The sequence below is a fragment of the Cygnus olor genome, chromosome 4 (genome assembly GCF_009769625.2).
Source record: "Cygnus olor isolate bCygOlo1 chromosome 4, bCygOlo1.pri.v2, whole genome shotgun sequence".
In the NCBI taxonomy this organism is placed as follows: Eukaryota; Metazoa; Chordata; class Aves; order Anseriformes; family Anatidae; genus Cygnus; species Cygnus olor.
In genome coordinates this window covers 61,514,055-61,539,679 of record NC_049172.1, presented here as the reverse complement: position 1 = coordinate 61,539,679, position 25,625 = coordinate 61,514,055, and the positions used below count along the sequence as shown (strand labels likewise).

At 38.7% G+C, this 25,625-nt stretch overlaps 1 protein-coding gene and 1 long non-coding RNA gene across 2 annotated transcripts in view; both read right to left on the bottom strand.

Annotated features, from left to right (window-relative positions):
* Positions 1-25,625, bottom strand: part of LDB2 (LIM domain binding 2) — a 372,691-nt gene that overhangs the window by 224,530 nt on the left and 122,536 nt on the right. The window lies entirely within an intron of this gene.
* On the bottom strand, positions 10,888-18,760 carry LOC121070262. The gene is made up of 3 exons (XR_005819975.1): positions 18,727-18,760; positions 14,106-14,175; positions 10,888-12,065 (listed from the first exon to the last, which is right to left on the bottom strand). It is a non-coding gene; the product is annotated as an uncharacterized LOC121070262 (long non-coding RNA).

The following is a 25,625-nucleotide window of genomic DNA, read 5'->3' as shown; positions in this document are numbered from 1 at the left end:
TGCTAATTAGCAACTAGCTGACTGTCAACTTTTCTTCTTCGAAGAGAGGAAAGGGCTGGTGATTCCCTTCTGAATTACCTGGCAATCAAATACACGTTGAAACTTATTCGTTAACTTATAATAATCATTCCTAGCCCTTCTTTGGCATTTTCATCTTCAAAGCGCTTTACAAACATTCATGGAGACACTGTGGTGATCAGCACTAAGACACAACCATGCAATTTCCTGCATGTAGGCATCTCTCCCCATTTTACAGGTGGGGAAGGTAAGGCAGAGATCAAGGACTGAGGAAAGGAGTGGCAGAAATGTGGTCATTAACCTCAGGTTTGGGTTCGGATTCTGCACAGTGCGGACACACACCACTCCAGACTGCAAGGAGAACAAGCATCAGACAGACAGGAGAACTGGTGTGAAAGGCAACGATGCACAGAGAAATTCTGGTACCAAGGTGGCATGAATTTGGCATTTGGTTCATGTAATTAGGCCTTTATCCTTTAAGTGAGCCATGCTCCCAGAACCTGTACTGCATTCAGCTCTGAACCTGCAGTTATGCCTTACTACAATGCATGCAGTGCCACTCTTTTTCACTTAATTATTTTAACACCAGCTCCCAAACAATGTTGGAAAAAAAATCTATGTTGGAAAATAACATCTCCTGCACAGATTTTTCTGGAGCCTTTTGTTTCCTGTCTCTAACTTATTCTCCCTTCTTTATAAAGATTTGATTTTAAACATGAACCTTTGAACTTCCAAAACACAAGCCAAAACCTGCCAGGAAATGAAAGCATGCTGAATACGATCCATTTCAATTCTGGATTTCACTGTTGCAGGTACTGTCTACACTGTTGTAGATTGTACACTCAGTGGTTGAAAAACGCAATCAGTTACCTGTATGCATATTTTGTAGGCACAACAGATACATATATTTTTTAATTTGGCCTTTAAAATTTAAGTATACGTTATTGATTTAAATTTTATACTTTGAAATGTTACCATGCTCTGCAGTGCTTGAATTTTGCCAAGGCCTTGTACGGCTGCATAAATGTGACTGAAATAACCAGGAGTTTTGCTTGGAAAATCTGATTATGCTGCAAGAGCAAAATGTTCCAGCTTATGAGGGCGAAAGACTGGCTATGCCTCTCCTTTTAGTGAATAATGATTTTGCACAGAAAAGTAGAGTCTAAGCAAAATATATACTGAATAAATCTTTATCTCATCTATGTTATAGATTCTGTTCCTTCTCCATCTCGTACCTTCCAGGAATGACACACAGTGTATCCATATAGTGCCCTAAAAAAGTGACCACATATGTAATTCAGTCTTCAAACCACACCAGACACATTTTATACATCTGAGATGCACGTATTCCAGGGAGTATGGAAAGATGCTGACATCTCTGCCGAAGCAGCAGATCCGAGCTCCCTCTGACTTGTGACTCAGCCCAGCTCAGGAGCTGCTGCCTCGCACAGAGGCAGGACAGCACCTACCAGCTGCTCCATGGCAGCAGCTCCAGCTCCCACCTCCTGCTCTTGTCAGTAGCTTTGGTTTTTGGTTATAACTCTGCATTCTGCTCTCTGTTGTCTTCTCAGCATCATTCCATCCCATGGATGCGTGTGCAGCCATGCATCCCCGTTTCCACTGCTACATAACAACCTGCAGTTTTAACAACATTGTGATGTTTTGTGTACAAAGTACAACAGCTTGTGGAATTTTATCTACGTTCGTCCATATCTCTTCACTTGTGAAGATCAAAGTTTGAAGGTTATTGATTAGAAAGCTTTGTTTCTAATTAGACAAACAGAAAAAACGTCCAGCGTATTTCATTTCTGCTTGACACCATACCCAGAAAACTAGCACAACACATTGTCTCTAGCAAGCCTTCACCAGAGCAAGCGCCCTAATGAATATTGCCTTGATTTCAACATCTGGCTCATATTAAATAAAACTACAGATGTGAATCCAATAAAGATAGAAATTTTGGAGGGGACATAAAAGGCTTTAAATTAACCTGCAAGATGTTTGTGTTAATTTATAAAAGAAAAAAAAAGTTACCAGGGGACCTGCAGTCAAACTTTCCCATTCCTTACCTAGAAAGGGTAGCACAACAATACCAATTATTTTAAACCAACTAATCCATAGTGTGATATAAGATATGAACTTTCAAACTGAATTCAAGCATTACAATTCTAACAACATTCTAGGCTTCCACATTTTTTAAATTAAAATCTTAATATTTGGGACAAAAGGCAAATGAATGTGTGTGAGAAGGGACATTTAGTCAGCTAAATTATTAACATAGTAAGGACAATCACATGGTTGTTTCACATTAACAACATGAACACTGAAAAGTTTCTTAAGTCTTCATTCAATGTTTGTATTTCATGTATATATCTTGCAATCACACCCCACTTAATAATTTGTTACATAGAGATCAAAACAGAGGAGGTGTTCACAAGCCTTCAGTTAAGTCTACGCTGAAATTTGCCATTAAAACAACATTAAAATCCAATCATTTCACATTTTGATGAACTGAATTTAGATTTTCAGAGCTGCCTTGTATTATGGGCCAGAGCAGAGTTAAACGTTGTCAGTTGTATCCAGGTTCATTGACAATTTTCTAGTGGAGTTATAAAACCATTTAAACCACAGTGGGATGGGGGTATCAGGATAAGTGTCTAGACTGTATGTGTAGTCAAGTTTATGGAGGTGCCTGTCCATGGGTTGTCTACGTAACTGCTACCATTCAACTTGCAAGGTAGACAGCAGCTAGTACGTATCTGATCTGCAGCCACACCTTCACTTTGCAGGTCATGCTTTTCCTAAGTAGTTTCTGGGAGCACATCTGATTACAAGTAAGTCAAAGCCAATTCTTCTTTTTGAAGAATTCCATATTTAAGTTTTGTTTTTATTAACTGTTACAGAGGAAACACTTTAAAATAATGTTCCCCTGTAGAAAACTTGTCCAGACTAATTTCTGTATGGTCACTGCTGTTACTTTTGCATTTCCCAGAATGTCTTAATTGTAAATATATTCAGTATGGCACAATTTTAAGCCTTTGCCACTTTGGAAACTCTAAAATTCAAATTCACTTTATTTTCCTTGATTCAAAATAGTCAAACTGAGTCACTATGGGAAGATCTTACAGCATTTCTTGTCTAAAGCAAATGCAAGTTCCTAATTTTTTAGGGAAAAATGCAAGCCTTTACAAAGACATAATTACACTTGTCCTTACAGTCTCTGAGAGTGTGGCAATGTGGTGATAACATAAAAACAGAGACTTCTCTGCCTCTTCTTCCAAAATTTCCACTTCCATGTATTTGTCTTCTGCATGCATCTCTCACAAATGTTCTTCAAATAGGGTGCTCACTGAGATGAAGTAGCAAGAGGTGGGACTGAGGTGGGATACTTAGCTAGTGATCTGAGAGACTGTACTAGCTATTTCTTAGATTTCAACAGTACATTATGGTGGTAAATGTGGTTTAACAACCTAAAATTTAAGTTAATGATGTTTCCTGTGAGAAACCAGGAGCGTATATCATGCATACAGCTTGACATCATTTATTGCTAATTTCAGAATGGCACTTTCATAGGCTTCTTGTGCTCACATCATTTTCAGCCATTCCTACATATATCATAAGAGCATCCGCTCACTGGAAACTGGCTGTACATATCAAGGCAGACACTCTCTGGTGTGCCTTGGGGTACTTATTCCCCAGCTGCCCAAACTGATATCTCTATAGTCATACCTGGCAGTTCATGTAGCCAGGTCTTCTTCCACTGGAAGTGATGTAAAGGGGTACAGAACATGCCCAGTTGTGTTCCCAACACAGGGTTAGCACATCACTGCAAGGATCACTCATGGGATGCTGAAACATACCTGTCCTGCAGTGTAGACATAAACACTGATCCTCAGAATGCATTGCTTGACACTAACAACCCTGTACAGCCATGGATCATGGTTGAGGACGGGCTATTTCACAATGGCTAGAAAGTATACGTCAGTTCAGCCAAAGGCATATATACAAAGATGCTTATTTTAATAAATCCTAATGAAGCTTCCTCTGCACCATTGTCCTGCCTCACATTCATCGTTCTCCCCATTCAAACTTGCCTTTTTCTTTTCCTTCCATTATGTTCCATTCCCAGTTTTCATTCCCCAATAGCCTGTTCCTTACATCCTACCCCGAACCAGAATATCTATATCTTCTCTTCAATTTCAAGTATTTCTGAAACACCTACTAAGTCTTTCCCTGCCACTGTTTTTAGACCTTTCCTCCTACCCAAGGTCTGCTCTGTTTCAACACTATTCCTTCATCCATCACCAACATTTACTCATCTTTCTTCAGCTCCTTGATAGGTCTCAGCACTTCTGGCAAAAAGCTAGGGTAAGCTCCATCACACAAACCTTGTTTGGTCACAGCGGCCCAATGATGTATTGTGCGTCATCAATTCCACAGAAACCCTGAAGTACATAAAATATGGTAATGGCAGACAGCCCAGAAGAAACTATCAGGTCTGCTGAGATTCTGCCAGGGTTTCATGGGAGATCAGCAAAAGTAAGAGGGAATGCATGGGAAATCAGAGAGAGAGGAAACCTTGAATTATATGCAAATCAGTGCACCAGTCAAAAAGAGTTGGCATTTTTGTTTATGTTTTCTGAAAAGGCAGTAATTTAGGACAAAGAATTTTTATTTTATAGAAAAGCAAAATCCTTCAGGTTAAAGTTTGGTATCAGGTTCACTGTCAATGCAAATATATACTAAAAGTTCATTCTACTGCTATTGTCATCAATCATCAGTATTCAGGCCATGATTCCTTGAAATGTGTATTCAAGATGTAGATATAGTCAGAGGAAAGGGAGGAGGTAATGGAGTTGATGACATGATCTGTGTGGCTTGTAGTCATCCCCATTCAGTGCAGCATTATGTCCATTTGGGTACTCAACCAACAATTGTTCTTCTGTTAAGACAGCTGGGATATGGACTTCTGTTTCTGATGAATACAAAAGCTTAGTGAATTTTTTCAGGGTGTAGAAGACTGTTGTGTCCCATCTTGTACATTTTTCCAACTTGAAAATTTATCGTAATTTTAGTTCCCCTAAATAATGCAAAAATAATTGCCTGGATTTTTGGTTTTACTTTTACCTTGCCACCATCATAAATGACAGACTGAAGATCTTACAGACAAAAAAGATCATTTCATGAATATTGTCAGAACTAAACTACAGATACACATGCAGAAAGTTAAATGAGTTTCAGACAAATATCTTTGAATAGCGATTTAAATTAAAACCTCTGCCTTTACAGATTTCTCATTCTTGGTGAAAACTGGACAATGAAAACCAAAATAAAATGGGAACATTTACATCAAGTAATTAAAAACACATGAGACTGCACAATTTAAAAACAAAAAATCAGTGGTATAAGGAAGTTTTCTGTTGTCTGTTTTAAGGCATCAGTTACTTTCGATTGCAGGTACATGTGTATCATCTGTCCTAAATCCACTTCAAGGTGCAAGTTTCTAAAGGATGTTTTTTATGGCTACGCTACAAGGTCCCGTTTCAGCTGCAGAAGGTCAAATGCTGTAGAATTGCAAAGAGGGAAAAAACAGGCCACAATGCTGTTTTTGTTTATTCTGATCCTTGCTAGCTGTATCACAGGACAGCATGTGCTCTGCTAGTCAGCTTAAACATACTGTACGTTAAAGTGGTATTTTATGCAAATAATCACTCATTTTACACAGACGGTCACTCATTTTCACAGTTTTCGGTACCAGGAAGCACTTCTGTTTTCTTGCCTTCTGCAGCAAATGAGGTGTGTATTTCACAGACAGCCCTGTGTATTTTAACTGGTCATGTTTCAGTTCTGAGGGTAATGAAACTTTAATAAATCACATTTTCTGAAGCAATGTCCAAATGCAGACCTTTAAAAATATTATTGAAAGTTAGTCTCCATTACACTGATCAGCATATTCTAGGCAAATGCACCATATACTTTCTGATTCACTTCAGCAGAAGGTCTTTATAAGAGCATGTTTAAAAATCAGGTCAGCAATACCTTAGCTTGTATCTATCTATACTCCTTTGGTTTTTGGTTTGGTTCATTTTTTTTTTTAATCTGATGATGGTATGGTCCAAAACAAAACACAATCTAAGCAGCAGAAACCTGGTGTCCTCATCTCTGCCAGCTATCCTTAGCACTTGGACATTGAATCATGCTCCTTCATCAATGTTACTTGGTTCTCAGACACTCCCAAGGGAAAGGCAGGGTGATGCCCCTTAAATACTAAGCTATACTCAAGTGTTTAGGGCACACTCCTAGGAACTGGTGTATGGACATGCCATCCCCTTAAGCAGCGGAAGGCAAAGAAGTTCGGTTTCCCACTTTGTAACCACACAGCAATTGTATAAACAACGGGTGGAGGCAGCACCACTCCTTATTTGTGTGGAGACAGTGGGACAGTGAAACACATACCAGGAGTGTTGAACACAATAATCAAAACCAACAGCGGTATACAGTAGACCACCCAAAACACAGCTGTAATAGTTTTTCAGCTCTACCATGGAAACAATGAATAGAAACAACAAGCAGAATAGTTTCAAAAATAGCTACTTTTCTAAGTAGAATTTAAACTTTGAACCAAACTGGAGAGTATTTAGAAAGTTTTTTGCAGATATAAATTTTGCCACACCAGGTCAGCTGTGCCACCAGCACCGTAGAGGCGTAGACCCTAATGAACCGAGAGGTTACTATGCTGTGTAGAAGTGAGGGATGACACAGGAGCTGCTTTAACTGGATGCTTCCTGATATTTAAAGTATTTCATCCAGAAGTAATAGCTGTCAATCCTTAATCAGAACAGCCATCATTTTGTATCATACAAAGATTATTACACGGAAGAAGTATATTAAAGTAGTTTTGAAGTCTTTGCGTTTTCATTCTGCTCTGAAATAGTGAGCTTACTGGTAGTGAAAGCACTTTGTTCCAAAACAAATCTGTAAAACTAGGTCTAGGGTAAATTACTTGACAGCATTTCCCTAGCAGGCTTTGAAAGGTGTGAGAGATGTGTGCTAGGAAAATACTGGGAGATGCGTGGCCACATGTTGGGATTTCCAAAGCACCTCTGCAAGACTCTGACCACATCTACTCAGGGTGGCCTGTGGGCTCAACTCCTTTCTGCTGCTGCTGAATGTCAGTACTCAGGGGTTTCTGACTGTTCTCAAGAGAGCATATTCATAACGGGGTGTCTTTCAACCCATGTGTGAACCTTGCCAGCCCTGTCATACAATATTCACTACACTTTACTCAAAACTTTCACTGAATAAGAAATCATCTATTTTCCCATGAGTTCCCTAAGTTCCTTCTAGGAACTTCATCAGTATCATATGTATCTCAAAACAAAGCACCTCTGGCTGTACTGATGAGATGCGCTGTTAGGTAATAAGGCATAAGTACATCTCTTTGAATCGAAGTCAACAGTGCTTCCAGCTGAACACGGGCCAGCAGCGTGCCCTGGCAGACAGAAGGGCCAACCATACCCTGGGGTGCATCAGGCACAGCACTGCCAGCCAGTCAAGGGAAGGGATTGTCCCGCTCTGCTCTGCACTGGTGCAGCCTCACCTCAAGTACTATGTGAAGTTTTGGGCACCACAGTATAATAAGGACATAAAATTATTGGAGAGTGTCCAAAGGAGGGCTACAAAGGTTCTAGAGGGGAAGACATATGAGGAGCAGCTGGGCTCCCTTGGTTTGCTCAGCCCAGAGCAGAGCAGGCTGAGGGGAGGCCTCAGGGCAGCCTGCAGCTCCCATACGAGGGGAGAGTGGAGGGGCAGGCACTGAGCTCTGCTGTCTGGGAACAGTGACAGGACCTGAGGGAATGGCATGGAGCTGGGACAGGGGAGGGTCAGGCTGGGTGTTAGGGAAAGATTCTTCACCCAGAGGGCGGTCGGGCACTGGGACAGGCTCCCCAGGGCAGTGGTCAAGGCCCCGAGTCTGCCAGAGTTCAAGAAGCATTTGGACAATGCTCTCAGACACATGGTCTGACTTTTGGATGGTCCTGTGTGGAGCTAGGAATTGGACTCGATGATCCTTGTGGGTCCCTTCCAACTTGGGATATTCTATGATTCTGATTTTGCATATGGGCTCTGAAGCATAACAAGATTAAAGATGAAATTTGTGAATTCCTCAAATTTGGTGTGTCTCAGTGATTAAATGCACAACAAACACCTAGGGTTTGATTTCACTGAGCTGTAGATGATCTACCACTTGTTCAAATTTCATCTACAGTGAGAACTGTCAGTGCTACATAGACACCTATACCCTGATTTTCAGAAGTGTAGCCAAGGAAGAAATTATTTTCCTATATATTAAAGCTTTATCAAAATATCATTTTTCCTCATCCAGGTAGAGAAAATTATTTGAAACATTACCTAAAAGATTATCACAATAGGAATGGAGAGGGTAGTCCAATCTCTTGCCTAAGAGAGTAAAAGCCTGAGTTTCAAGTTGCTGCTCTGAACCTGACAATTCAAACCTATGTCTTTTCTGTACGTTCCCTACACCACAGTATTGGTCATCATGGAGTGGTACTATCTCTTTCTCTTATTTAAAAAATAAATTCCATATTGAACCTGAGACTTTTCATCAAAAGCAAGGGGGAATCCAATCCTATTAAAAAAGTTTTGATAAGGCAGCACTGTCTTGTGACCCTTTTCTTCCTTCTTACCTTTGCCAAAATGTTTCACAAAAATAATCTGAATTAGCTCTTATCTTAAGCTTGACAGATGAAAAAGCACTTCCAGAGGCCAGTTATCACACAGGAATAGAAACCAGTTCTCATAAGTTTTGGTGAGACATATAACCACAAAAGACCATCTGCCATCTTTCTGCTGCCCTTTCTGGTGTGCAGGAACATAGAACTAACTATACACCTCCTAACTTTGGCAAGTCCTACTGCTGGGGGAAGGGTTCCCAATGTCAGCTTCATTCATTAAAAATCCACATTCCTGCTTTGAAAACGTTCCAGCCTAAGATCCCACGAGGCAAAAACTCAAGGAAAAATTAGACTGGAGAGAAGGGTCCTAAATCTCATCCTTAATGGAGATGGAGTGAAGACAGGAAGAGTGATGTGACTTGAACAACTCAAGGGTATTCAAATTGTTTTGAACATTTTGAAGATATTTAAAGGACTTCCAGGGAAAACAAACAAAAAAACCACCCTACCATTAAAAAAAACAAGTAAAATGCTAGTATGTGATGTGACTTGTATGTACTACATGTGTAACTAACATTTAGGGATAATGGAGCTGGAAAAAAGAAGAATTGTATGATAAATTACTCATATTTCTGTAATAATAGAAATCTATAGTAACATAGATCCAAAGAGAAACAGCATCTATTAACAAATTCAAGCTTTAATAAAAACATAAGGACATTTTTGCCTCTGTATTTTAACTGGAGGGAAGAAAAAAAGACTAGCTCTCTCCTAAACTTCTCTGCCCTCTCACCCCCAACATCTCAATCTCCAGTGAGCACACATAGATCATGTCTGCCTTGGAACGTAAATACATAGCAGTGCAACAGAAGAATTAAAATTAACAGATGAGTCCAAGGAACAAAAACAGCTAACAAATGTATCTTGTTAGACTGCTGTCAGAGAACAAGATTTTTATCAGAAATGCTGTTTTTCAGAGGACACCAGGATAATTTCCTCCTAATAAATTTCCATCTTATTGAGAGCAGCTAACATTCTGCCAGTCAGAGGGAATCTCCCAAGGGTATGGCTCACACAGCTCTCCTACCACTGGATTAGATGTATGCACACGTTTTAAAATACAGTAAGTACAGAGTGCCTATAAAAGTGCATAGAGGTGTTTTTAAAAACACACGTCAGTGTTAGAAGTTTGCCCCATTTTAAAACAGATTCAATACTTTGTTTATTGCAGTCTTTTCCCCTGAATTCAGAGGAAATGAGTGTGCATAATTCCACATTCCCTGGAAGGCAAAAGGAGAACATTGGTCTAAATAGTTTGTGGTGTTGTCTTGTAATTTCCATGAATCAAAGCATATTTTTTTTTTACTGCCTCACCTATAATTTTTCATAAATATCTATCCTTTCCCTTTAAAAATATTTAGAGGGAAAAAAGAACTGTGTGTCATAGGGTATTAGCTGATTAGTTCATTCAAACAGTGCTAATTATAGGTTTAATTGCTTAAATGTGAAAGTCATTTATTTAAATTAGCTGCATCAAACATACAGTATGCTCAAAAACTGAAACATTTTGGTACTGGGAACTAGGGTTATTTTCTGTAAACAGAACATGCAAACTATAAGATGAGAAACAATGTGCCTCTATATACTGATCAGCAAACTCATTTAAACCCCAAACTCCCTCCTCCCCTGCCTCTGGGGTCGGAGAACAGCCTCATTTGAACAATGACTAATGGAATGCACTGAAATGTGCGGAGGGTTGAAAGGAGAAATACTATTCAAGCCAACAAACTCATTTCATTTGTGATTTAGAGGGGCACTGCACCTTTCCCCTGAACTCCTCCTGAGAAGGAATGAATAGGCATCTCAAGGTTATGTAAAAACTGGTATTTCGGGTGAAAAGTATATTAGTTTTTAGAATAATAAATGAAGAAATAAATAAAGGTTTCTTATGCCATAAAAATTCTGCAGGGAAAAGATGTTTAAACTCCAACAAAAAGGTAGCCAGAGCTGTAGCGACTACAGGAATGACAGAAAGAGTTTGACTGTGTATTAAAAAATATTTGAATTAAATACACAAGAGATGGGCTCAGTTTTTTAATCTGAAAAGAAAAAAAAAAGAAATATTTTTAAAGAAGAGAAAACATTAGACAATTAACATACTGAAGAATGCCTGGCTGCCAATCCCTCCATCTTCCTGTGTTGACAAAGGAATGCATATATACATACAGATAGACGTTTATTTTTTAAGAAGGAATTTTTCTGAGGAACAAAGAGATTCAGAAGAGCTAGATTCCCCAGACATATCAGTTTTCATGTTCCGTATCTCTGTTCCGTCTGTAATCAAGTTGTATCTGAATGTTATTGCATTTTTCTAAACCTTCAAGTTGATATTAAGCTCCAGTGTTCTCAACAACATTATGGAAGTACACGACAGCAGCAGCAAAGGCTGCTGGATGCAGAAAGCTCCTCTTAATTTAATAAGGGTTTTTAAACCAAACGCTATGCACCATTGACTATGCAGGAAAGCTATTTTTTGCTGCAAAAGTTCCCAGCTCATGAATATCCTTGTACGCTCCTCTGTGCACAGCCTCTCTCAGTGCCCCCTTTTCCTGCTGAGAGGGTCAGATGGCCACAGGAGAGCCTGACCCCCTGTTTACATTTCACTGTGCAGATTACACAGTGAAGAATAATACTACAGCTGGTTACTGCTTACAATTATTTAATTTAAAGAAAAAAAAAAGCACAAACCTTTACAACCTGAATTTATATAAATCCATCTGTTTCTGTATCTTTCCATGCAACTTACTATTTATTTTTTACTTCTAAATTTTATGAACCCATTCATTACAAGCTCGGAGCTTCCTTTTTGGGTGGGGTGAATGGTTGTACTTCTGCTCCATGCAATGCAGCATCTTAACTTGTAAAGTAAAAAATATTTGGAAAATACTATGGTCATGTTTTAGGTAAGCAAACAAAGGCGGGGAGTAGGTACAATTCTAACATCATGCAGCAATGAGTGACAGAGGAAGCAATTTGCTCCTATGCTGGAGTCTTAGTCAATAGTTTCATCTCTAGTTTTTAGGGACCCTTGCTCTCCATACACAGATGCCCCAACAGAGAAACAGGCTTTGGGATGTCTTCAGCAGAAATACACCTAAACATAATAACATACAAAAAAGTGCCAAAAAAATAGTATTGCAAATTTAGAAAGTCAGTTGTGGATAGATTTCACTGAGATTAAATCTAAATTGGGTGGATTTCCAACGTGATCAGGGAACAGCATGTTAAGGGAGAGTTGGAGACGTATCCTCAGGGGATTTACGTGGTTATACCTCCAGATGATCCCAGGGCAGTCTGAAAATGAGATACAAAGGGCTCAATTCTGCCCTCATTTACACAGCACTTAACTCTGATTTTCATGGCGTTTAAACAAGAATGTCATGTAAAGTGTCTTGATCATCGAAAATGGTGCCAAATACATATTCTGCCCTCCAGATTATTGCATGCAATTCAGATCATGGTACATTTACATGAGTAGAGATGGCCTTTAGAAAAGGGGTACAGAGATTAAAATGGAGGTTGCAAGGAAACTAATCGGAATTGCCGTATTTCTCAGATACTTATCCAAAATAACCAAGTAAATTACAGTTTCTTTAGCAGCTTGTTTACAGTTGTATTTGTCAGAAGAAAGTGCTATTTATATACTAGATATACTTCGTAAAAATACCCAGGATCCAAATGCCATGTTCAGAATGCTGTCCTTTAAGACTATCATCTAATTTGTTAATATATGTAAATCTATAATATTGACAGTAAGACACAGGAAGAGGGATGCGTCACATCTTCCATTCATCATATGATATCATGGTAATGTGTCTCCTCATTCTTAGGTGTTTTAAAAGCTTAGCTTTTCCCAGTTACAGAGAGTTATGTTGCCCTCTGGATAAAAGCTGGAGAAATACATGCTAATGCTGACTTTTCAAGGACCACTATTATACAACATAATATATACATGGTATGTGAGTGCCCACTTCTCTGTGCTGGTGCCTGCTATGAAGTGGCCTGTTTTACCCTTTTCCCATGTTTTTAATCCTTAGCCCCTTAAGTAAACACAAGACAGAGAGCTGAAAGTTGTTAGGGTATGTTGTATTTATGACATTTTAGTCGTTGACTTTAATAACTCCTTGCTAAATACCATACCTAAATTAAAGTGTGATACCAACAGGTCCTATTCTGGATAGGACCATACTCCAAAAATAACCCATAAGATTCTGTGAAGAGACATGCTACAGGTATCCTTGAAAATCAAAAGCAACTGTGAATACAGAGGCAAGATATGGTCACAAGTCTCTTCTCAACTGTTTTTTGTTGTTGTTGTTTGTTTCTTTGTTTTGATGCTTCCTTGGGTTATATCTGTATTGAATTTAAGGTGCCAGGCAAAAGAGTGGGCTAATTCAGCAAGTCCCCTTGTCCAGTTTTATGCATTCACATTGCTGTCTTTGAATACTGTCAGCTGAACTAAGGGAAGGATATTACTCTGAAGGCTGGCTCAAGCTCAAAAGTGAAAAATCTGAAACTTAGCAGAAGCCTTCATTTACAAGTATGGACAGGAAGAAAACTTGGTCTCAAGGCTCAGGTTCCTGCTCAGAACATAAAGAGGAGCCTTTAATGAATCAAAACCCTCATTGATACACATTTTGACAAATGTCAATTTATGTCTTTTTTTTTTTTTAAAGTTGTTTGTTGCATATTTGGCCACTTTAGAATCATGTTTTGTTTGGAAAATAGATAAAGATAATGCAACATGAATGTACTCATTTACTCAGTACGATGCGCTACAGCAGCAGAAGCATTTTTGTGCCCCTCTGTTTTCAATCTCTGCAAGTAATGCAGCAAATAGATTGTATGATGCATTATAAATTATATGATATATAACAGTGATTATCATCACTACCCAAAATAATACAGAACATAACAAGAAAATACTAGCAAATATTATGTGAAAGCCAACTCAGAAATTTTGTGTCAATTTATTCTACCATTTAGTCCTAAAATAAAAGACCAGAAAAAATACTATGTAGTCTACCTACAATCAAAACAAACCCTGACACTTCTGTTATAAAATTGCTAAAACTAACAGCCAAAGATCTATTTTACCACCAGATCTTGAGCAGTGTGTATGCCTGTGATACTAAAACCATATTTGAAATAGTTCATAGACAAGTGTAAAAAAGGCAAAATCGCAACACCATAATTTTCTCTCCAACCTATAGGCTGAACTTGCTGACAGTGTTCAGTGAATACCTTTTTTTTTTTCTTTTTTCCTGTGAATTCTGCTTGTGTACTTACAACTAAAACAATGCAGATATATTTCAAAATAAAAATGATGCCCACCAGGACAGGAGAAGGCGTTAACTTTTCTTCCCCAGCTCAATTCATTTTCAATTTGGATTTGCTGTGAGTTCTGTAAGAGAGATTAGAGGGATTCCTGCTGTAGCAATTTTTCCTGCAAGGCACCTTTATGTGTGCTATAAAATGACCAAAAGATGGTGTAAGTTTGTAGTGAACATATGGTCTTCTTTTCCACATATTGTCTAAGAATTTGTACAAACAAAGGACGTATATTTCACTTTCTAAAAGTTTTTCTTTTATAGAAATGAAAAAGTTGGTCAAAACCTAGGCTAGCAAGGGTGTCTGGTACTATTTTCTTAGTCAGTGAGTACTGACTTTATTTTTATATCTCTAAACATTATTAACTTTACCGACATCAAAGAAGTCTCATACCCTTAACACAATATGAAAAAAAATAAGGTATCTAGCTGTACTGGCCTCATGTTTCATTGTGCTATCACATCACAAGCTGCTGCACTGATAGAAGAAATCACATATCCTCTACAAAAAAAAAAAAAAAGAAAGAGAGAGAGAGAAGAGAAATGTATGTATAACAGTCTTTGAAAGTTCTGTAAATGCACATTAGGCACTGACTGCATTTCACTAGCACAATACAAGCTGCTTTGACAGCAAAGTCACAAAGTCATGTGTCTTTAGCAAAGACAATAGAGAAGACAGAATTTAAAGTTGCCATTAGGGAGCACAAGTGAATAAAGAGTAGTGTTTCTAGTGGGGTCTTCCTTTGAATTTTTAAAGCATTACAATATTACCAGAGCACCAGCTGTTCCCACCAGCCATACTGCGCATGAGTAGCAGGGCCATTCCTAAAAACATGCCCATCAAATAATCAACGGCTTAATTAACCCAATTCTTATCTCAAAGACTAGCAAAAGGAAAAGAAAAATAACATGAAGGAACACCAATTCAAAGAACTGCACCATGATAGAAACATAACTGGCACAAGAAAAAGAGTTTTTCTTGTTGCAGACAGCAACCTCCAGGCAGGCTACAGCTTCCCCAGCTAACTTCTCATCAACCTGTTGGGACCCAGATACGGGCACCTTCCGTCTCGGTTAGGGAGACAAAGCATGGGTGGGAGCAGATAGCTATCTGCCTCCAAAAATCACCTGTAATGATAGGGAGACATTTTGGAAGTGGAGGGTAGAAAACATAGGACAAGTGGGTTTGTTTTGTTTTTGTTTTCTGCAATATCTATCACAAATATGAAACACAAGCCACACGTTAATTTAATAAACTCATAGGTATCATGACTGTCCTGGTTATGTGCATGTATACTTTTTAATACAGCAGGGGTTGTTAGAAACCATATCACTATGTTCCTGTAATACAACTGACATCACAGTCACTGGGTTAGGGCATATGTCTCAGGTATGTGTGTGCGTATGTGATGTATTAAAAATACCTGGTGTTTTATTGCCAGGTATAATAACCTTTCACAAACACTGGACAGAAGTGCGTATGGAGGTGGTAGCACTTCAGTGGAACTGGTGGATTGTATCTCATCTACTGGTGTAATATGATACGTGTTTTCTATTTAATGTGTTGGGAGAAATCTAAACACAGTTAAGATTTTTATTACTTTCATTTTCCCCTTTCCCAACGTTCTTTCAGTAGCACAAGCACTGAAAGCTGAACAAAACCCATAATGTGATGTTTAAAATAGTTACCATTTTTCAGGGGGTATTTTTTAGGAGGTGGCAGAGATTGAGAGATTGTTTTCTAAATTAACAGTCCAAGATTTATGGGCAATTTGAGTGGTACCTGGAAAATCGAAGGAGTGGGAAGGAGAGAAAGAAGTAATGGTGTTGTATTCCAAGGTAGAAATAAAAAGCTTTTGTTGTCAAATTCTTATTACCAAGATTTAATACTTTTGCTTATTTATTTGGGCAAATACTTAAGCTTTCTCATCTCAGTCTTGAAATGTGGCTTGAAAAAGCCTGGATCGGGTTAACTGATCCTCTGTTGAGGTAGCAACAGGAAAAAATGTCACATCCCTTGAGTACTGCACTGATACCTGAAATTCTGCAGCTAGCATGGAGTGGTGTGGCATACCAGCTAAAACACAAGCCTTACTACCTCAGTGTAATGCTGAAGGAAATATTTAATATCCATATGGTTAGACTACTAAGAGGTCCAAGGTAGTATGACCCTATGACCCAAGGGTTCAGGCTGCTGTAAGTTAGCTCTCCCTGTACCAAGCCCATTGCTCACTCAAGTGCAAAGAAGCCTGGGCTGGCAGCTGTGTTCAGAGCATAGACCTCTCCCAAAGGCAACCCAAAGATGCTGGGTTATTCTACAGAGGTTTCCTGTGGCATACTCAGGGCTATCCTGTTACGTATGGAGAATCACCTACGGTCATACAGGAAGCACCATCGCTAACACTGTGTGTCCTCCCAGCCTCTCCCCACGGAGAAAGCTTGTGCTTTGCTTGGTGGAGATTCAGAGTTGCAGTCGCTGCTGCTTTTCACATATGCATACTGTTAAATATTTACGTTAGAGAGGACGGGGTCAAAGAACAATGCCTTACAACTGGAGCAGAAGGCAGTGAGGTCTATGGGGATTATTTTTAATTTCCAGAGTTCATTCCAGTGTGAGATCAGCCCTGGAGAAAGTTTTCCTCTCCACAGGGATGAGTTTTCCCCTTAGCACAGAGTGCTCCATTTTTCAGAGAAATGTAGTGATCAACAAATGCCTTCTGTATCTTTTACATATCCCAGACAAAGCAATGAAGTATGCTGAAGATAAGCAACGTCTCCCTGAATCTGATTTAAAATCTACGTGGAAGCCAGTGAAAGCATCAGAGAACAAATCTGATACTCTCACAGTAGGTTGTATAGCTGAGAATACATGTTTTAAAGAGCCTCTGTTCTTGGAGGCTTTTACATGCTGAAGATATCACAACAGGTATAATACATGTTCAGAGTTCATATAATAGTAACAAATGTACGAGTATTTAAGTGTAGATCCTCAGCTGGAGATGACAGCAAGTATTACATGCATAAACCATGTCCTGGAAGTTTTAGCATCAGCAAAGCAAACGTAATTTTTCCTGAAAATAATCCTTTATCAAGTAAGTAAAGCCTGGGCAAGGCCACTCAAATTCTATGAAAATGAATATAGCAATTTCTGAAACCAGCTAAGTATTTCATTTTCTTCATGCTTCAAATTTCAGCTTTCCTTCAAATTCACATTCCATGCCTGGTACATTTTATTTTAACTTGAAGACTTTAGATCTAATAGATTACTATCTCTAGCTGCCATGTTATTTCTTTAAAACCTGTCAGTATCTAAATAAATCCATAGCTATTTATTGAAGAAAAAATGACCAAAAATATTTATTTTAAAATAATAAATTTCAACCATTTAAAAGCATAATCTGATTTTGTATTTACACCGCAGTGTAAGCATCTTTTTTTTTAGTGTTATGTTTTAACATCGTAACAAATCCCAACCATTTATTTTACAATATACCCACATATCTTAGAATTTATAGATAAAATATTTCATTTTGTTTTTCTCAGTGTCCAGAAGGAATAAACAGGTTATGAAGTGTCTACAGTTGCATCCTTGTAAAAATCTCATATTAGAAAAACAACACCTTATATTTTCAGATGTTTCAGAGAACATTTCTTCAGAAGAGTTGAAGCTGACAATTAAACAGAGGATCCTGGAAACTAGTCCAAAGAAACAGTTCATCTATAACACACAGAGTTGTGCTACAAACTAGCTACATGTGACCTATTTATTACATATCCTTTTATTTGGGCAAATATACCCAGTCATATTTATTCAGGAAGTACAGAGTATAATTTGTTTTAAACTGAATTGATATAGGTTTCATGCCTACTCTGCATACAGAAAATGTCTCACAGTGTTGCCAGTGGACAACATTACAGCATGAACTGCCATGAAGAACCCGGACAAATGAGCTCTGAGCAGTTGCCCTCTTTTTCTGCTAGTTTCAGAAATTCACTTTATAGTAGTGGCAGCAACTGCCCATTTATTTTAGCTGATCCAAATAATGTATCACTGGCTAATTAGGAAAGAGATAACAATCTTGCAGACAGAGCTTACTAAATGGTTCCATTTACTATTCCGTACAGTTAAAATTTTAGTACTTTTGATATGGTACCAAATAGGCTTAAACAACTGTGACAGCTGGGAAGATGCAGACTATTTTTCTGACTATTTTACAAGCTTCAATTAAATACCCACAGTTGAAGCACTCCCATAAATAATCATAAAACTCTTCTACAGTAGAAAATAGAGCCAAAATAATGTTATTTCTTGCAACAAGAAGTTGCAAGAAAGTTTACACTAATTAAAAACAATCTGAAATATCCTATTTTGCATAGGTTCAGGGATTGTGGGAGAAGGAACGTAAATTGGAAGGCAGGAACTGGCCTTTTACATGCACACATAGACAAGCCACAAATACACTATTACAAACACTAGCTGTTGAGCAACATACATATCATTGTTAATGCCATAAGCGTATCTCAAAGCCTTTCCTGAGGGGCCCACTTTGTCAGAACAACAACAAGAAAAGAATATGGGTGCTAATTCATGTGGGGAAGTGGATTATGCTGGAATGGTGACCCACCTTGCTTAGAAGTCTGTGTCTGCAGAGCACGAGCACACAGAAATACCAGGCTACCACAGTTTACAGCCAAGATTTTAAACTGAACCTCAATTGGAGACTCTTGTAAACAAGATCTTGCCCCACAATTAGAGAAACGAAGCCAACCTGTGAGGGTTAACACCTGAACTAGAATGGGTTTAAACCTCTGGAAGACAGACATCTTTGATCATCTCACAAGGATTTTGCCATTCTCAGTGGTCTGTCTCCTACAGAGAACAGTAAAACCAAAGTCCTACTCTGTGTGTGCATAACCAGTGACAGCTGTTTTGAAAAGCCTAGACTAAGAAGCCTGGACATCAGAAGAGACTGGTAAATTAGTCCTTGATACAATAGCAAAGCTGTTGTTCCTCGTTTGCATTTGTCAGGCCCAGACAGTGGGAAGTAACTGTGACAAGATAGAAATTTCTTGCTTTTCTCCCTGTACCTAAACAGATAAAGTTTACTTACTTTATATAACTCATGAGAAATTCAATCACAAAACAAACTTTTCTTGCAGCTCCATGTCCGAGGGATTGCTTAGCCCTTGTCTTTGCTGAGATTCCAATTGGCTGGGCAAAATGCTGCAAAAAGATGCTCTCAGTGAATGGAAACTTGCTGCAAACTGCACTTTAATAGGGAAACAAATTGGTTTGGTCACAAAGACCAGAAAAAAAAAACTTAGTGTCTAAAAATGTTGATTATTCATTTTCAAAATAGCTTTTTTTTACTTTGAGGTGTGACTTTTCATTCAAAAGTAGATAAAGTATTCATAATGAAATTAAAGGCTTTATCCCAGGTTCATCTCTCAGTTTTACTTGTTTCACGAGGAACAGACAAATTTTTATTTGAATTCTGTAACAGACCTCAAAAACCAGTTGTCTAGCCCAGTTAAAATCTTATAGGCGTTGCCAGAGAGAAGAAACCCAGCAACACAACTAAGAGTGCAGGGAAAATCTATAACTAGTTTCCATAATGTGGATGGAGACATATTAATCCATGCTCTCCCGGTGCTCTGTATTGCCACTAGACTGTAGCATCAAACACAATACAAGAAATTGAAGAGCAGAAAGAGCCAAGAGTGTCTTTCTAAGCAAAGATGCTCCCCATCATCTCTGGCATACAAGACCAGCCAAAACTGAGCATTCGGAGATATGAACAGGGAGATTTGAAGGAAGACGGCAAAATGTGGTATATATCATGTTGTAAAACAAGTGACACTCATCTACTAGCAAATTGCCAACATGTCATTCCTAATTTGCTGTCTAGTTTTACACTATCCATGCAGATAGATCAAGCCATTTTCACTAATATGTGTAGAACCTAGAGCAAAAATCATGTTAAATGCAAAAAGTATGAACTTGAATTTCTACTTTTACTTCTATAGCTCAGCTGCCCAGTTGTGTTTGGAAAACTTTACCTTCTCTGTTTTGATGAAAATTTCGTCTTCAAGCCATGACAACTCAGGACTGTTGTAAGATTTCCAAAATCTTAGAATTTGTCAAAAGTTTTACCAACGCATCTCTTTGAATTCTCTTTGTCAAACATTGACACAAAGTTAACATCATTCCAAATGTGTGCATATCTTCCATAGGATGAATTCAAAACTGAAGTGACCAAAGAACTGTGAGTAATGTGAGAGTCAGCTCTAAAATATGTGAAGGAAATGAAGAAGAAAGTAATAAAACTACATAATGAGAGGATGTTATAAAATATCCATTAGATTTAGGAGTGTTTATTTTCATTATGTCTCTGATACTGGTTTAAAATGGGCCAAATCCAAATGGAGAAGCATATGCGTTCAAGAGAATTTTCTGTCTTCAGAGATTTCACTAACAGGAAAGCTTTAAGAGCCATTGAGTTAGTCCTTGGATTTTGAATTGATGTATGTGCCCTTTGCATCTTTAAGATGATGCACAAACTACCTTAATTACTAAATAAAGCAGTTCAGATCTCAGAGGAGAAGTATTATGTGTTTGGCTTAAGGAAAGGGAATCTCATGAAGCAATCTAAATGCCTTCAGGTAATGCAAGTACAATTGCCAGTGAGTTACGTGCCTGCAATTCAGAGCAAATTTGGGGCTCATTTGATGCAATTAAGTATTAATTATTTCATTTTTTTTCTCTCCTCCTAACAGATCAGTAAGAAAAGAAAAAAAAAGGCTGCACAATGATGCAGAACCTGCCCTCCTGCCCCAAAATGAATGAGACTATAGTCAGTCAGGCATAGTCTATACCGCTTCCCCCTAAATAACAGGACTCTAGAAAATGATCACAACCACCGTATTTCTAAACAAGCTTCCACAAAATACTGCAAAACTTGGTGGTATGAACTTGAACACTCCGCATACTGAAGTAAAATTGTCAGTGAGGTAGTGAGCCCATAAATACCTTCTGACAGAGTCTTACAAAGAAGGATGGCAGTGATCCATGGTGATTTCTCTGGTAGCAAGCAGTTTTCAGGCTTCCCATACGAAGACTGAAGCCCAAAAAGAAGCTGACTGCAGAGTCCTCCTCCTCAGGGGTTCTGCAGATCAGCAGACAAGGATGAGAAATGCTGTAGCATCTGTGACGAAAGCAAACATACCTAACAATAAAAGACTCCATTTTCGGTCAAGCAGCTATACTGTTCCATGTTTTTTGGAAAAGAAACAGAAATTCCAACTTTGTGCGATTCACCCCATAAATACACATAGCTTCCCTTTTGAAAATCCACAAGGTTTCCTTTCTGTCTGCCTTTTCCCCAGAAAGAGAATGGGAAATAAATTCCTGTTTAATCACAAAATTAGCTTCAGCAAAGCAAATGAATTTCCACGTCTTTAAAAGATGGGAGAAGTTTAAATTCTCTCCTAACCTCCTTATACCTAAACATGTTTCATTCCAGGACAGTTGCATGCATTTCTTTCTTCCAACAGAGACCTTTTAATTCCTTATTGCTGTCACTTTCTTTTTATTTAAGAAGTGAAGCTGTGACAGTGAGTGGGTGTGGGAGCCATGTGATGGGAGGTTGTTCAGGCACTGTGAGCGGTGAAGATGAGCCAAGCTACCTGCAGGTGATGCTGGAGCTGTCCCCCTGATAACCCAGCGACCTGCAGGTAGCGAGGCATTCACATACCCCTTCTGGATGCTCAGCAGCAAACATGTTAAAGCAGCCTAATCTCAATTCTCCCCCTACCTCATATTGGTAAAGGATGTGTAGAAACTTAAAAAATGCAATTGTACTTTTTTTTTCTTCTTTTTTTAACCACAAAGGTTTCTTAAAAAGATAAAAAACACCATAAAGTACCACGGAGAGCATTTAATGCCTAAAGTACATCTTTCCTCTGTTCTCATTATGCTGTTTTGTTTTTGTCCTGAAAAGCCACAAAGCCAAGCATATGACAAAGGGAGATGAGGCACTGTCTGCAGGGGACAGACAGAACACGGCAGCACAATGCTGCCTAGGAGAGAAAGCGTGTGAGGGCAGGATTTTCTTTTTTTAGGCTGGTATCTGGAACCTCATTTACCCCAAGGTTGGTTGGTTGGTTGGTTTGCTTGTTTATTTATTTAATGCATCTTAGTCTAGTGAAAAACCACGGTGATGTTCCCAAAGTTGCCCCTCCGGGTTCTGCAGGAATCCATCCTGGCAGACGGATCTGCAGACTTGGAGGAAGTTCAAGTATTTTCCACTATATCAACAAATATAACAAGAAATCCCACTATATTCTGAGTGATGCCATAATAATAAGTGAGGAAGAAAGTAGTAACATTAGATAATCCCCATAGAAAACTAACTCTTTGATCTCCAACATATACATGCATGACTTTACACTTTATACATTGTAGGCATTTGATTTCTTACCAGCAAAATAGAGCTACAACCTTCACTTGAATGTTCCAGAAATAAAATTCTGCTTGATCCAGTTACATGGCTTCCAAGCACTGAGGGAGAAAACTGAGGCCTCAGATGACCACGATGAGTAAATGAACAACTTATCAGACAAATGCCAAGTACTAATAATGTCTATTTAGTTTAGCTGCTTCCAAATATTAAGTCAATTACGGCTCTGCTATCTCCACAAGAGTCAGCGCATTATAACGATTTTAATACTTTATCTCCAAACATGTAGGCAAGCCTGACACCAGGGGTTGTGTAGATAGGCAGCGTTAATAAGAACATTTTCATCGCCCTGTTTCTGACTGCAATCTGAACTAAACCTACTATTACAAATAAAATTTGCATCAATTCATGTGAATAAAACTCATTCTTTCCTGTGTCCTTGACCCCCCTAGGCCTAGATTTTCTTTTGATTTTTTTCTGTCTGAGAAACGTTCACATACTTGAGCAAATGGGAAATAATGAGATCTGACCTCTCGCGATACTGCTTGTCTGGTTCCATAAGTGCATTTTCAGCAAGGGAGCCATTTCAATGGGTGTCAGTGTAAAGGAAATGACTCACTAGGCTGGCTTATAGCTGCTTGTAACTACAGAGACTGTTAACTAAATCCTAAATAAATAGCAATAAATAATAGAGAATAAATCATGTTTCATTGCTAGCTCTAAAATCCAGTACATTTATTATTAAAATTAAATGGAAGCAAACAGTCTGAAAATCTCTGAGAAGACTTTTTTTTTTTTTTAATGAAAGAACTGAAATTTTTGATAATCATCAAGGAAAGAAAGGAAGAAAGAGAGAGAAAAAGCCAAAAGGAAGACATTTTCCTAGGCAGTAACACCAGAGTTCTTTCACAGGCTCTAAATCACAGAGAACTCAGATTCAGCTGCTGAAAATGTATGTCTCCAGAATACCCCCCTCACCTTTCAAGATTTCAAGCACGGTTTATTCATGGTTGGGAGTAGCAGGAGTAAAATAAAGCAGTTAGAAGCAGGACACATTCCTGGTACATTATAATGCATATTATGCATTGTCTCAGCTTGACTGTGAACAACACACTTGAAAATGAACATCAGCTAATTAGTTGCATACCATATAGAAGGCTTGAGCCTATTTCATTTACTGCACAAATGATTTCAGATTTTTTTTCTGCAATGCAGGAGAGGCATAGCCCTCCACCCCTTTCTTGGACTTGGAATTTTACACGTGACATGCCCCTGCACTCTGGAACAAAACAGAAACCCTGGAAAGCCACAGACATAAAAATACTAAGATAATTTCGGCTTCCTTTCTGCTTAAGCAAGTGTCAGAGAGAGAAACTGAAATGTGGTTCCTGCTAAAGGAGTTTGCATCCACACCACAAATGGCACTGTAATGTAGACATACCCCAGGCAGCTGTAAAAGAGAAAAAAATTAAAAAATCTCATTGGTACCACACACTGTTTGAGTGTAACAGCACACAGTTTAGCTTCTCATCCATATGGATATCCCACACTGAAATCTGCGCTGCCATGGGTCCTCAAGCTCATCTCTGAGCTAGCTCACCTAAAACCCATTTAGTTCCCTTCACACTGCAGTCGAGCCTGCCATATACGTACCCTAAGACTATGGTTTTACAGGCTAACATCCTGTTGTCAGCCCCATTCAAATGATGCCACCGATTTTGAAATGGAAGTGCTCCACTTCCCCCTCTGACAGACCTCTGAAAGGATGGTGATGGTAGGGCAAAAAGTCTTCTGCTGTACTGCACAATAGCTCTCCTGAGAGGCTGCTGGCTACTGGGAAGCTCTGCGAGCACCGCAATATAAATATAAAGGGATGACAAGGTTCTGCCGTCTCTCCTCCTTGTCACTAATTGCGTACTTTCACAGCTCTCTCTGAGCCCTAAAGCTCTGTAAACACCAGAAATGTGAAAGTTTTAGGAGATGACTAACAGCCTGATAAAAGTTGGAGTTACAGATTGGGAAATCGTAAAATGGAAATAACTTGTGACTGCAAGAGAGGCCTTTTTTAGGCGTCCCTACTGCTACTGTACAACTCAGGCAAAGTCTGCAGCAAGTAGTGCTCAGCAGACATGAACTAAACCAGGCCAAGCTGAGAGCCTGGATGATGTGTGGTACAGACCCTGTGGTGACCACCCAGCCCTCCTACCTAACACCTCCTAAAAGAACTAAACCTCAAATCTCCCCAAATCCTAGCGGGTAAGGTGTATACTCTGGGAACTTCACCACTAAAGCAGGCCTCACTCTGTCATGTGCACACACCAATAATATGAATAAACGTTGCTGGATATCATGGTAATTGTATCAGATGGCCTGGCATTTGATTCTGTTGATGTTTACAGAAGTTCAGCAAGTGACAAAGCTGATGACAGCAGTGCAATGAGGCCAGCCTGTGACCATAGGTCACACTGGACCTTCAGAAATGTAGCAGCATTTTTATAGAGAGATTGAATGGTGGGGGGAGCGAAGGAGAGGGGAAAGCTTTATAGAGTTCATAGAGGAAATTCTGAGTTGGAATGCTTGAACTTTTTTTTCATTTCATTCATCAGTTAACAATAAAATAATTAAAATGGGAAAAATATTTTTTTTTTAAAAAAAAAGGAATAAAGAACTATTTCTGAAATATGGCTACCTAGAGCTAACATGAGATATTGCTCAGAGAAACAAAAGAAGTGATAAATTTATATTCCTGATCATCAGCTATACAGGGCTTGATCTAAGTCATAGCTGTTCTTGAAAAGTGTCTCACTGTAGATGTATATCTGGGGAGGATGATCTGTGAATAAAGGGAAATTCCTTCATTGCTTAAGTTAATTCAGATGCAATTCTTGGATAAACTCATTGGACAATTAAGTCGCTTTTGCCTCAAAAGAAGCCTTTTCTTAAATCAGGTCTGTGTTTTCCCACAAGAATTGGTACAATAAATAAAATGTAAGCTCTTTCTAGCTTTGCTTGTAAGTCATGTATGGGGATGAAAAAAGAAATATGGTTATGTTATGTTTAATGAA